Genomic DNA, 15,949 nt, shown 5'->3' on the forward strand with positions numbered 1-15,949 from the left:
AGGGATGAAAATAACAGGAATTTAGAGAACCTACAAACACAAATAGAAGCTATTGACGTGGCTATCAAGGATGACTTAATGTTTGAAATAGAAAAGGAAAGACAAAAATATTTTAAACTAAAAGATGATGTTGACAATAAATGCAATGTATTGGTGGATAGGAAAATGGAAAAACTAAGAAGGGACATTCATGAGTACGAAAACCAAGTTTGTTACCCTAAACCCCCACCTTATAGGAATCAGTATTATAATAATGATACAAATTATTATAATAATAAAAATAAAAATAATAAAGTGGTAGAGAATTACTTAGAAAATGAGGAGTGTAATGAAAGAATTAACAATGAATATGATGTGGAATTTCCACCCCTGGATAGATATAATGGAGAGAGGTGGGTAAACAATAGGGGTTTTGGAAATTTTCAGAAACGAGGGGGGAGAAGGGGGAGGGGGAGACCATTTTATTAGTGGACCCTCACCCGAATGAAAATTCACTTGAAATAGAAGTAAATGACAATAAAAATACCTTTGAAGGGTTTACTATTTATAATTTTAGTAACTTAGTGTTAGAAGTACAGCATTTTAAACTACTAGAGAAGGGTTTTAAATTCATACCACTTACCCAAGGTAATTCCACCCAGACACTGATAGATATGAAACTATTTTTAAGAAAAATGAACTTGGAACTGTTATATCATAAAGAAGGGATAAGTTCCAATAGTAATTTGGGAATAGGGAATATTAATAATAAAGGAAATCTTTTAGTTAAGAAATCTACTTTTAACCCCCCAGTTCACAATCAGCTGAAGAACTTTGAAGCTATAATGGAAAAGGAAATTAGGAAGTATGAAAAAAGAGTTAAATATAATACGGTTCAATACAACCTTAACCCACATGAATATGAGAAATTAAAGGAATTAAAAATGAATAAAAATGTAAGGGTAATGAAACCCGATAAAGGTGGGGGCATGGTTGTAATGGACGTTATTTTGTATGAAGGAAAGATGAACGAAATATTAAGAAATGAAATGAAGTATAGAGAAGTTTCTACTATTGAAATTAATACAGCATATCAACGCATTGATAATATTTTAGAGGATATGTTTAATGAAAATTTGTTTACCATGAAAACGTACGCCTTTCTGAAAACTGAAAAACCTATAATACCGGCCATCTTTGGCATACCAAAGATTCACAAAAATAGTTTTGACCCCCCCCCCTGAGACCCATTGTCTCAGCGGGTGGGTCCAAAACGAACTCTTTGGCAAAATATGTTGATCAAAAGGCTAAGCATATATGGTTACAAAAGGGGGCCATCTTAAAAGACTCCTGGGATCTACTGAGAGGGTTGAACAATAGCCTTTTTGATGAAGAGTTGATTTTCGTCACCATTGATATTGTTGACCTATTTGGATCTATACCTTATGAGGCTGGTATAAGAATGTTCGAAGAAGAGGTTTTTGGGGATAGTGTATTAACTCTAGAAGAAAAGGTAGTGTGCACAGGTTTAATGGATATGGTATTGAAAAATAATTTTCTAACCTTTAATGGAGAATTTTTTCAACAACTACAAGGTGTATCAATGGGGGCAGCCTGTGCACCTACCTTTGCTAATTTAGTACTAGCAAACTGGGAGGAACAGTATGTATTGAAGTCCGCCTATGTCAAGTGTTGGACTTTATATAAGAGGTTTCTTGACGATATAATAATTTTTTGGATAGGGGGTAAGAAAGTATTAGAAGAATTTATTGAATATATAGCTAAAACTACTGACTTCTTAAAATTTACTTATAATTATTCTGGAATTAATATTCAATATTTGGATGTTGAAATAACAAAAAAAGACAAAAGTTTTGAAACATGTGTATACAGAAAACCCACATATGTGAATTCCTTTTTATACTACAAAAGTGCCCACCCAATATATTGCAAAAAAAACATTGTAAAGGGGCAATTTGTGAGGGGGTCCAGGATGACAAATAATGAAGGAAAATTCAAAGTGGAATGTGATTTATTGGAAGGAATGTTTCTCGACAGAGAATATCCTTTAGTATTTATTAGAAATATTAGATCCGAAGTGGAAGAGGGAAGAAAAGGAAGATTTCAACCTATTTTTGGTATAACTAGTGAACACAGTAAGATAGAAGAGGAAAAAGTAGGAAATTTTCAAAAATCTTTGATTATGGAATACAATTTATTGAATAAAAATATAAAATTTGTATTCCAGAGAGAATGGGAAAGATTTATGGCCCTCACCGACTTGGAAGGACTACCCCAAGTGACACCAAGAGTGATATTTAAAAACCCAATAAATATAAAAGGAATCTTGGAAAATAATAATAGTAGTAATAAAAGAAGCCAATTAGGAAATAGGGTTAAGGTGGGAACCTTTAAATGTGGTAAATGCAAACAATGTGAGCACATTATCAATAGAGACAATGTTTACCTGACAAGTAGGGGAAGAAGTATAAAAAGTAAAGGGTACTACAATTGTGATTCTATAGGACTTGTGTATTTGGCCTTTTGCATGGAGTGTGAGTCATTCTACATAGGAAAGACAGAAAGGACTCTAAAGAGGCGTATTTACGAACACATGTATGATGTCAAAAAAGAAAAAGACACAAATGCATTATACAGGCACACAAGGACTTGTACAGGAGCTAAATTTTTGTTCTTTGTCCTAGACCAAATAAAAAGGAATATAAGAGGAGGCCTTTGGGAGGAATATATTGCCTATAAAGAATTATGGTGGCAAGTGGCTTTGGAGGCAAATAAGAAACCAGGGCTAAATGAATATATTTCTATTTTGCCACTTTTGAAAATTAGATCAGCCAAGTTGTGAAGGAGTATGCATTACCATGTTTGGACAGTAGGTGTCACCCTTACCCTATTTAGAAAATACAGTTTTACACATGTAGTTTTTTGACTTTATATTTAATAGTATATTTTAAATAGAAGTTTTAAACAAAAAAATGGTTTTACAATTTTTATTGTAAAATGTCAACATCACAAATATAGGGAGTTTTATATAATAAAGTTTTATTTAGTAATTTATTGATTTAGGTAATATTAATGAAATAATTATGGTTGTAAAAGGAAGTGACGAAATTTTATATTATGTAGTAGCTAGAACGTTGATTTGTAGGTTCATATTGTGAAAGAACTATGATTGGATGTTATTTTAGTTGGTTTTATATAAAATGATTTATTTAAACTAATATGGCATTACATCTGATGAAGTCCCTGTGGACGAAAACGCTGTTTATGTGAATGCGTTCATTTTTTGTGTATTCAATCGTGTTTACGTTATTTGTGGCATATTAAACTGGATTATTCTCAGCCTGCCTTGGTCATCGCTTTCGTAAACTGTTAATGCTAACACTTTGTTATATTTAACAGATGCAGCAGCTCTACTAGCACTGAAATCCCAGTGGACTCGATTAACGTCAGAAGCCAAGGAATGGTTTAACAAGTTGGAAGGTGAGGGAATCTAGACTGTCGCAATGGGATCCATGAAAGGATGTTACACAGCGAAGATTGATTGCTCCACATTAACAGATACCCCTGTCAAGAAGAGCAGGTGAAGTGCACAGAAGTGCCCCAGAAGTGGAGACCCAAGCAGATACACCAAAGTCAATGGCTGTATTAGAACTGCTAAATAATGAATTCCTTGCACAGAAGGTTTTAGGGAAGGGGACTGTTGAGTAAGTCAGACCCATGTTGAATACCTAGTGGATTCCTGGAGTCTCTTCTATAAGATAGCAAAGGTAGGCTTTTTGATTTAATGATTGGGATGGGGTTTGGGTCCCACAGAAGTCTGACCCCCTCCATGAACAGTTTAGATCTATCACAAGGCTGAAGTGTAGGGAAGAAAGCAGGACACATTGAACACAGTCAGGAGTATGAAATCAGGTGTCCACAATTGCTGTTGCCATTGTCTTCATAAATGGTTAAAACCACTGCTATACCAGGAAGCACCAATAGCCTGAGCACACATATTACCACACACATGCCCAAAACAATAAAATATATTATTTGCAGGGAACATTTATTTATTTAACATTTGTTTACCAGGAAAGTCTGACTTGGACAGAGCCCATTTTCAGCTGAGGTCTGGGGAAAAATGTGCCAGATGCATGTCTTTGGAATGTGGGGGGAAACCAGAGCACCCAGTGGAAACCCATGCAAATGCAGGGAGGAAATGCAGACTCTGCACAGAATGTACCCCAGCTGAGAATATAAGCAGAGAACCTCTTGCTGTGAGGTGACAATGCTAACCGCTGCACCACTGCACTGCCTATATAGACATGTTTGATTTGGCAGACATGGATGGGATCCAATGGCTGCTGGAGGCTGAAAAATCAGGGTCGAATGATTTGATGAAAGCACTAGCTGCACTGGGCAAAAAGAAAAAAAAAGTCTAATACGTCAGTTTAGACCTGGAGTCTTGGGCTGCAGTGATTACAGTGTATATTGCAGTAACAGTACAATCACCAGTTTAGAAAATGAAAGGCTGCCTTCCTTATGGTGGGAAGAATGCCGTACTGTTTTATTGTTAAGTGCCATGTTAGACTGACCCTCCAGGCATACGTAAGGTAGCAATACAGATTCCCAAGTGTCAACAAAGACCTGCTGGGCTTTCAACATTGTCAAGTGTTTTTGGTCAGCTTGTTGTTTTCCCACACTTGCTCACAGTGGGGTAAGTACCACCCAGCCCACAATTACTGACAAAAAAGCAAGTCAGCCAAGACCTGTGGCAGGACCAAATAGCTGTGAGAGGTTGCTTCCTTCAAGAAATTCCATGCCTTTTTGAGGGAGAGGCTCCTTTTATGCCAATAGAACCTTTCCTTCACAACAGGGATTCTTACAGAAATGCATTTCACTCCCTGATCAGGGTTTGAGAGCTTGGCAAAGAACTGAAGTTTTAGGGCATTACAGTTAGTTTTCCACAGAAATCTACAGCATCCCTTAATAACAAGATTGTTAAAGTCTAGTTTGGAAAAAGACAAATTAGTATTAAAAGTGCTGAATGAGGAGGTACAAGTTTGAGAAAGGCTGGTTAATTCAGAACTATGACATGTGACTACCTTAGGACTTCACCCATTGGCTTAATTCCCAAAAAGAAGGAAGGTGAATTTTGCCCTACTGATCTCCTATCCTCTCTCCCCTGGAATATATGTCAATGATTTTATACTGACAAGGAAGATTTGAGGGTGAAGTATGCCACTCTTGATGATATGGCAACCATTTTTCAAAAGTTCTCTTTACCATGGCTCATGAAACTGGATACAAAATCTGCATTTCAGTTACTACTCACCTGGGAACAAGACTGGCCAATGCTTGGCCTTTCCTGATGGGGACAGTTGTATTTTGACAGGGCAACACCAATGGGGTGCATGCTGGCCTGTGCAATCTTTGAGACATTCAGCACAGCATTACATTGGTGCTGGCAGCAGTGAGCGCAGAAACGAGACCCATTCAGCACAGCATTACATTGGTGCTGGCAGCAGTGAGCGCAGAAACGAGACCCATTCAGCACAGCATTACATTGGTGCTGGCAGCAGTGAGCGCAGAAACGAGACCCATTCAGCACAGCATTACATTGGTGCTGGCAGCAGTGAGCGCAGAAACGAGACCCATTCAGCACAGCATTACATTGGTGCTGGCAGCAGTGAGCGCAGAAACGAGACCCATTCAGCACAGCATTACATTGGTGCTGGCAGCAGTGAGCGAGAAACAGACCCATTCAGCACAGCATTACATTGGTGCTGGCAGCAGTGAGCGAGAAACGAGACCCATTCAGCACAGCATTACATTGGTGCTGGCAGCAGTGAGCGAGAAACGAGACCCATTCAGCACAGCATTACATTGGTGCTGGCAGCAGTGAGCGCAGAAACGAGACCCATTCACCACAGCCTTACATTCGTGCTGGCAGCAGTGAGCGCAGAAACGACACCCATTCAGCACAGCATTACATTGGTCCTGGCCGCAGTGAGCGCAGAACGAGACCCATTCAGCACAGCATTACATTGGTGCTGGCAGCAGTGAGCGAGAAACGAGACCCATTCAGCACAGCATTACATTGGTGCTGGCAGCAGTGAGCGAGAACGAGACCCATTCAGCACAGCATTACATTGGTGCTGGCAGCAGTGAGCGCAGAAACGAGACCCATTCAGCACAGCATTACATTGGTGCTGGCAGCAGTGAGCGCAGAACGAGACCCATTCAGCACAGCATTACATTGGTGCTGGCAGCAGTGAGCGCAGAACGAGACCCATTCAGCACAGCATTACATTGGTGCTGGCAGCAGTGAGCGCAGAAACGAGACCCATTCAGCACAGCATTACATTGGTGCTGGCAGCAGTGAGCGCAGAAACGAGACCCATTCAGCACAGCATTACATTGGTGCTGGCAGCAGTGAGCGCAGAAACGAGACCCATTCAGCACAGCATTACATTGGTGCTGGCAGCAGTGAGCGCAGAAACGAGACCCATTCAGCACAGCATTACATTGGTGCTGGCAGCAGTGAGCGCAGAAACGAGACCCATTCAGCACAGCATTACATTGGTGCTGGCAGCAGTGAGCGAGAAACGAGACCCATTCAGCACAGCATTACATTGGTGCTGGCAGCAGTGAGCGCAGAAACGAGACCCATTCAGCACAGCATTACATTGGTGCTGGCAGCAGTGAGCGCAGAAACGAGACCCATTCAGCACAGCATTACATTGGTGCTGGCAGCAGTGAGCGCAGAACGAGACCCATTCAGCACAGCATTACATTGGTGCTGGCAGCAGTGAGCGAGAAACGAGACCCATTCAGCACAGCATTACATTGGTGCTGGCAGCAGTGAGCGCAGAACGAGACCCATTCAGCACAGCATTACATTGGTGCTGGCAGCAGTGAGCGCAGAACGAGACCCATTCAGCACAGCATTACATTGGTGCTGGCAGCAGTGAGCGCAGAACGAGACCCATTCAGCACAGCATTACATTGGTGCTGGCAGCAGTGAGCGCAGAACGAGACCCATTCAGCACAGCATTACATTGGTGCTGGCAGCAGTGAGCGCAGAAACGAGACCCATTCAGCACAGCATTACATTGGTGCTGGCAGCAGTGAGCGCAGAAACGAGACCCATTCAGCACAGCATTACATTGGTGCTGGCAGCAGTGAGCGCAGAACGAGACCCATTCAGCACAGCATTACATTGGTGCTGGCAGCAGTGAGCGCAGAAACGAGACCCATTCAGCACAGCATTACATTGGTGCTGGCAGCAGTGAGCGCAGAAACGAGACCCATTCAGCACAGCATTACATTGGTGCTGGCAGCAGTGAGCGAGAAACGAGACCCATTCAGCACAGCATTACATTGGTGCTGGCAGCAGTGAGCGCAGAAACGAGACCCATTCAGCACAGCATTACATTGGTGCTGGCAGCAGTGAGCGCAGAACGAGACCCATTCAGCACAGCATTACATTGGTGCTGGCAGCAGTGAGCGCAGAAACGTGACCCATTCAGCACAGCATTACATTGGTGCTGGCAGCAGTGAGCGCAGAACGAGACCCATTCAGCACAGCATTACATTGGTGCTGGCAGCAGTGAGCGCAGAAACGAGACCCATTCAGCACAGCATTACATTGGTGCTGGCAGCAGTGAGCGCAGAACGACCCATTCAGCACAGCATTACATTGGTGCTGGCAGCAGTGAGCGCAGAACGAGACCCATTCAGCACAGCATTACATTGGTGCTGGCAGCAGTGAGCGCAGAACGAGACCCATTCAGCACAGCATTACATTGGTGCTGGCAGCAGTGAGCGCAGAACGAGACCCATTCAGCACAGCATTACATTGGTGCTGGCAGCAGTGAGCGCAGAAACGAGACCCATTCAGCACAGCATTACATTGGTGCTGGCAGCAGTGAGCGCAGAAACGAGACCCATTCAGCACAGCATTACATTGGTGCTGGCAGCAGTGAGCGCAGAAACGAGACCCATTCAGCACAGCATTACATTGGTGCTGGCAGCAGTGAGCGCAGAAACGAGACCCATTCAGCACAGCATTACATTGGTGCTGGCAGCAGTGAGCGCAGAAACGAGACCCATTCAGCACAGCATTACATTGGTGCTGGCAGCAGTGAGCGCAGAAACGAGACCCATTCAGCACAGCATTACATTGGTGCTGGCAGCAGTGAGCGCAGAAACGAGACCCATTCAGCACAGCATTACATTGGTGCTGGCAGCAGTGAGCGCAGAACGAGACCCATTCAGCACAGCATTACATTGGTGCTGGCAGCAGTGAGCGAGAACGAGACCCATTCAGCACAGCATTACATTGGTGCTGGCAGCAGTGAGCGAGAACGAGACCCATTCAGCACAGCATTACATTGGTGCTGGCAGCAGTGAGCGCAGAACGAGACCCATTCAGCACAGCATTACATTGGTGCTGGCAGCAGTGAGCGAGAAACGAGACCCATTCAGCACAGCATTACATTGGTGCTGGCAGCAGTGAGCGAGAAACGAGACCCATTCAGCACAGCATTACATTGGTGCTGGCAGCAGTGAGCGAGAAACGAGACCCATTCAGCACAGCATTACATTGGTGCTGGCAGCAGTGAGCGAGAAACGAGACCCATTCAGCACAGCATTACATTGGTGCTGGCAGCAGTGAGCGCAGAAACGAGACCCATTCAGCACAGCATTACATTGGTGCTGGCAGCAGTGAGCGAGAACGAGACCCATTCAGCACAGCATTACATTGGTGCTGGCAGCAGTGAGCGCAGAACGAGACCCATTCAGCACAGCATTACATTGGTGCTGGCAGCAGTGAGCGCAGAAACGAGACCCATTCAGCACAGCATTACATTGGTGCTGGCAGCAGTGAGCGCAGAAACGAGACCCATTCAGCACAGCATTACATTGGTGCTGGCAGCAGTGAGCGCAGAACGAGACCCATTCAGCACAGCATTACATTGGTGCTGGCAGCAGTGAGCGCAGAACGAGACCCATTCAGCACAGCATTACATTGGTGCTGGCAGCAGTGAGCGCAGAAACGAGACCCATTCAGCACAGCATTACATTGGTGCTGGCAGCAGTGAGCGCAGAACGAGACCCATTCAGCACAGCATTACATTGGTGCTGGCAGCAGTGAGCGAGAACAGACCCATTCAGCACAGCATTACATTGGTGCTGGCAGCAGTGAGCGAGAAACGAGACCCATTCAGCACAGCATTACATTGGTGCTGGCAGCAGTGAGCGCAGAACGAGACCCATTCAGCACAGCATTACATTGGTGCTGGCAGCAGTGAGCGCAGAAACGAGACCCATTCAGCACAGCATTACATTGGTGCTGGCAGCAGTGAGCGCAGAACGAGACCCATTCAGCACAGCATTACATTGGTGCTGGCAGCAGTGAGCGAGAAACGAGACCCATTCAGCACAGCATTACATTGGTGCTGGCAGCAGTGAGCGCAGAACGAGACCCATTCAGCACAGCATTACATTGGTGCTGGCAGCAGTGAGCGCAGAACGAGACCCATTCAGCACAGCATTACATTGGTGCTGGCAGCAGTGAGCGAGAACGAGACCCATTCAGCACAGCATTACATTGGTGCTGGCAGCAGTGAGCGAGAAACGAGACCCATTCAGCACAGCATTACATTGGTGCTGGCAGCAGTGAGCGCAGAAACGAGACCCATTCAGCACAGCATTACATTGGTGCTGGCAGCAGTGAGCGCAGAAACGAGACCCATTCAGCACAGCATTACATTGGTGCTGGCAGCAGTGAGCGAGAACGAGACCCATTCAGCACAGCATTACATTGGTGCTGGCAGCAGTGAGCGAGAACGAGACCCATTCAGCACAGCATTACATTGGTGCTGGCAGCAGTGAGCGCAGAAACGAGACCCATTCAGCACAGCATTACATTGGTGCTGGCAGCAGTGAGCGCAGAAACGAGACCCATTCAGCACAGCATTACATTGGTGCTGGCAGCAGTGAGCGCAGAAACGACCCATTCAGCACAGCATTACATTGGTGCTGGCAGCAGTGAGCGAGAACGAGACCCATTCAGCACAGCATTACATTGGTGCTGGCAGCAGTGAGCTGAGAAACGAGACCCATTCAGCACAGCATTACATTGGTGCTGGCAGCAGTGAGCGCAGAACGAGACCCATTCAGCACAGCATTACATTGGTGCTGGCAGCAGTGAGCGCAGAACGAGACCCATTCAGCACAGCATTACATTGGTGCTGGCAGCAGTGAGCGAGAACGAGACCCATTCAGCACAGCATTACATTGGTGCTGGCAGCAGTGAGCGCAGAAACGAGACCCATTCAGCACAGCATTACATTGGTGCTGGCAGCAGTGAGCGAGAAACGAGACCCATTCAGCACAGCATTACATTGGTGCTGGCAGCAGTGAGCGAGAAACGAGACCCATTCAGCACAGCATTCTATTGGTTGTGGGAGCAGTGAGGGCAGAAACGAGACCCATTCAGCACAGCATTACATTGGTGCTGGCAGCAGTGAGCGAGAAACGAGACCCATTCAGCACAGCATTACATTGGTGCTGGCAGCAGTGAGCGCAGAACGACCCATTCAGCACAGCATTACATTGGTGCTGGCAGCAGTGAGCGCAGAAACGAGACCCATTCAGCACAGCATTACATTGGTGCTGGCAGCAGTGAGCGCAGAACGAGACCCATTCAGCACAGCATTACATTGGTGCTGGCAGCAGTGAGCGCAGAAACGAGACCCATTCAGCACAGCATTACATTGGTGCTGGCAGCAGTGAGCGCAGAAACGAGACCCATTCAGCACAGCATTACATTGGTGCTGGCAGCAGTGAGCGCAGAAACGAGACCCATTCAGCACAGCATTACATTGGTGCTGGCAGCAGTGAGCGCAGAAACGAGACCCATTCAGCACAGCATTACATTGGTGCTGGCAGCAGTGAGCGCAGAAACGAGACCCATTCAGCACAGCATTACATTGGTGCTGGCAGCAGTGAGCGCAGAACGAGACCCATTCAGCACAGCATTACATTGGTGCTGGCAGCAGTGAGCGCAGAAACGAGACCCATTCAGCACAGCATTACATTGGTGCTGGCAGCAGTGAGCGCAGAAACGAGACCCATTCAGCACAGCATTACATTGGTGCTGGCAGCAGTGAGCGCAGAAACGAGACCCTATCCGTTATCTCAATGATTTCCTTATCATCGTTGAGGGAGACATAGGCACTGGGAAGGCATGATTACTTTCATGGATTTATGTCAGTATTTGGGGGTACTTCTGGAAACTGACAAGACTGAGGGTCCCAGCCATCACATCACATTTCTCGGATTAGAGATCAGTGTTATTAGCATCAGTTTCATGCTGCCTGAGGACAAACACAAACAACTGAGGGAATCTATTAATTACTTTTTGGTAAGAACTAAAACATGGATCAGTCAGATCATGTCCCTTCTCAGTCTTCTTAACTTTACCTGAAGGGCAAAGGTAGGACATTTACCAGGTCAGTGTCAAACCTTCTAAAAGTGGGTGAGGCAAACATCACAGAGTTCATATCCCCAGTAGGATCAAAGAATACCTGTGAATGTGGAAGGTTTTTGGGATCAGTTTAATGGAGTTTTTTTGTGTCAATCTGAGTGGATATCATCAGTCTTTTCAATTATACACTGTCACAGCAGCCAGTACCAGAATGGGGGGGGGGGGGTATCTAAGTGGGAGGTGGTTTGCTGCTAAATGACATTCATCCTGGGCAGAAGTGGTCAAAAAAGATCACTTTCTTAGATCTTACCTATCTGGGCAGCTGTTTACCTGTGGTAAGATCAATTCAAAGACAAAAAGGTCCACTTTAACTCAGCCAACCAGGCCATAGTCCAGGTCATCCTATTACAAAGAACTTCCAGGTATTACAATGTACAGTCTGTTCTGAGATTATTGGTGCTGCTTAGTTTAAAGCTCACTTTAACTTTTTCTGCCAAGCATGCTCATGGTTAATGGAATGCTATAGCTGAGAGTTTATCACTTTCCAGTTTTCCAGGTTCTGTTCATTGGCATCAGAAACTCACCAGTTAGCCACACCAGTTACACCATAGATTTTATTAGTTGGTGGAGAATGTCAGTGACCCTGCTGTGGAATCCTAGGTGATGAACGCTAGAAGAGCCCATTCCCCAGCTCAAATGAAATTTAAATGGTTCTGTCTGCAATTATAAAATATAGAGAGGCATTGGACACACGTTTCTTATCCTTTATTTGTTGCACAGATGTATCTTACAACTCTCTGAGCTCATTATGGATACAAATTATAACTTTGGGATGGATCGCCAAATGCATGAGCTTAATTAATTTTGCAACTCTTTGACAGTGTCTAGAATTCTGAAAGGGTGGAGCAATATTAAGGTGGAATGTAGGTACTCAAGATGCACATCTTAGTCATGAGAATAAGATTATTTGTAAAGGATTTCCATACACTGAAAAACTGGGTGGCTTTACTCACATGTCTCTATACTGGGTTTTTTAGAATGAGTAAACTATTACAGTTTCTAAGTTGGGGAGACACTACAGTGACACTCTTAGCAGTAGTAGTATGACTAAGAAAGTCAAAAAATGATCAAGTGGAGATGGGACCACACATTTCTCTACAGCAATCAAACTGTTCAGCTTCATGCCCAGTACAATGGGATAGGGCCTTCCAATGTTGAATAGATGAAGTTTCCCCTACAGAACAACTATTCAGATTATCATCTGGTTGATACCTACAAAGACCAACGTTTTCATTTAGTATAGGAAGGGCTTTAATATATTATGTACATATAGTATATATATATATATATATATATATATATATATATATATATATATATATAAATATACACACATATACATATATATATTATATTTATAGATTGGGCCAAACCCGGTCAGTTGGATGAGGTAATAAAGCATACAAGTATATGGGCATCTGACAACTTTTTGACCTATATTAGATGATTTTATGTATATTTTCTTTAGGTCCCAGTCAGCTCTTGATTATAGATCACTCCTACATTGGCAGAACAGCATCCAAGAGCAACAGTCAGAAATGATGGCTTAAACCTTGGACTAGACTCTGCATATTGGTCAGTGGCATGGTAAGGGTACCCTCATTTTCCTTGGCTCCAATTGCTGTCAATTATTGAGAGACAGAGTGCCTGATACGATCATAACTCATTTGGGGGGGACAATGATTTGTGTTATATTCCAAAGCACATGCTATAAGGTAAGATTTTATAGCAAATCTTGTATTTTTAAGTCATATTTACCCAAATGTGTCAATTTTCGGCTCTATGATTATTGTTTGATGATTATGGAGAGATGCATATAAGTCTGCTGCTCTTGAGGTCACAAGAAGACTCTTAAATCATCATGTGGGTACAGCAGCACAGCAGAATGGGTACAGAGTAAGTGAACACCCCGATCTAGCCAAACCTGATTAAGATTTTTATTTTTTCAGTGGCATTCATTTGAATGAGTTTGGTTGTGACTTGTTTAATTTACAGTTAGCATTGTCATTTCAACAAAATGTATAATTATAATAAATACTATATTTAAAGAGGCAAATCACTGGTGTAGGAACAGGGGAGGAACAACACACAGACGATGCTGGTGGATGAATGTCTTGGGGTCTCGTCCCTCCTTTTACCCCACTGCTCTTCCTTTGCTGGAGGTTGTTGGTTCTCCAAAGGGAGGAGAATTAATCAAGCAAAATTATCATTCCTAAGTGAACTATGATGCACTGCGTATGCCATTCTGTTGACTGGGAGGATTTGGCCAGCACAGATGGGTGGACACCAGTCAGCAATAGAAGGAGCTTGGAATTAAGCTCACATTTATATTGTGTGCTTGTAAAATGTTCTAAACAAGTTAATGGCTTATTTATTTATTTATGTAATCACTCAACAAATCACACTGGCTAATGTTGTATGTCATTTTTATTTATTTATTTATGTACTCACTCAACAAATGGTCGCACTGGCTAATGTTGTATGTCATTTTTATTTATTTATTTATTTATGTACTCACTCAACAAATGGTCGCACTGGCTAATGTTGTATGTCATTTGTATTTATTTATTTATTTATGTACTCACTCAACAAATGGTCGCACTGGTTAATGTTGTATGTCATTTTTATTTATTTATTTATGTACTCGCTCAACAAATGGTCACACTGGTTAATGTTGTATGTCATTTTTATTTATTTCTGCAATCACTCAACAAATGGTCACACTGGTTAATGTTGTATGTCATTTTTATTTATTTATTTATGTAATCACTCAACAGATGGTCGCACTGGTTTATGTTGTATGTCACTTTTATTTATTTATTTATGTAATCACTCAACAAATGGTCACACTGGTTAATGTTGTATGTCACTTTTATTTATTTATTTATTTAGTTATGTAATCACTCAACAAATGGTCACACTGGTTAATGTATGTCACTTTTATTTATTTATGTAATCACTCAACAAATGGTCGCACTGGTTAATGTTGTATGTCATTTTTATTTATTTATTTATGTAATCACTCAACAGATGGTCGCACTGGTTAATGGTGTATGTCATTTTTATTTATTTCTGTAATCACTCAACAAATGGTCACACTGGCTAACGTATGTCACTTTTATTTATTTATTTATGTAATCACTCAACAAATGGTCACACTGGTTAATGTTGTATGTCACTTTTACTTATTTATTTAGTTATGTAATCACTCAACAAATGGTCACACTGGTTAATGTATGTCACTTTTATTTATTTATTTATGTAATCACTCAACAAATGGTCACACTGGTTAATGTTATATGTCATTTTTATTTATTTCTGTAATCACTCAACAAATGGTCACACTGGCTAACGTATGTCACTTTTATTTATTTATTTATGTAATCACTCAACAAATGGTCACACTGGCTAATGTTGTATGTCATTTTTATTTATTTATTTATTTATGTACTCATTCAACAAATGGTCGCACTGGTTAATGTTGTATGTCATTTGTATTTATTTATTTATTTATGTACTCACTCAACAAATGGTCGCACTGGTTAATGTTGTATGTCATTTTTATTTATTTATTTATTTATGTACTCACTCAACAAATGGTCGCACTGGTTAATGTTGTATGTCATTTGTATTTATTTATTTATTTATTTAAATTTGTTGACCGGGAGTGTCCGACTGGACGTGGGTCCATTTTCAGCGGAGGCCCGGGGAGAAAAGCTCCACAGTAAAATAAACAGACAGTAGTTACATTGGATTACATAGCGATTAACAATTTAACATAGAAATTACTTGCAACATATTTACAGATGAAGAATATAGTACATCAGTAGACAACTAGAATCTTTATCTGTGAAGTACATAACAGGCATTAACAAATGTAACAATGAGAAGTTCCTGCTGTATAATAAGTACTAGGCTTATGAGCATCTGAGCTTGCTATCATCAAAGTAGTTAGTGGAGGTGAAAGAAAGGTAGTAGTTGGATGGGGTGGATGATATTAGAGTGGGAGTTGCAAGGGCATAGCCAACATGTTTTTAGGTGCGCTTTTAATAAAGTTTTGAAGTTGGTGCATGATGGTACGGAGGTAATTGTGGGTGGGAGTGAGTTCCATAATTTGGCTATGGCGCAAGAGAATAGTGCTTCACCAGCAGAGTTATTGCCTTTAGTGATCTGCAAGTGATTTTTGTTGCTGGATCTTAATGGTCTGGTGGTGCGATAGGGTTGGAGTAGATTCTGGAGGGATGGGACATTTAGTGGATGGTTTACTAGTTTGTGGGCTTAGTGAGAGTTGATACCACTGAAGGAGGTGAGGGAGTTCAAGCCAGCCCAGTTCAGCAAGTGAGAGACAGTGGTGACTATGGTAGGATGCCCCTGTGGCTTAATTTGGCATTTTGTTGTAGCAGGTCTCTA

The sequence above is a fragment of the Protopterus annectens genome, chromosome 13.part0 (genome assembly GCF_019279795.1).
Source record: "Protopterus annectens isolate FY-2018-M chromosome 13.part0, PAN1.0, whole genome shotgun sequence".
NCBI lineage: Eukaryota > Metazoa > Chordata > Ceratodontiformes > Protopteridae > Protopterus > Protopterus annectens.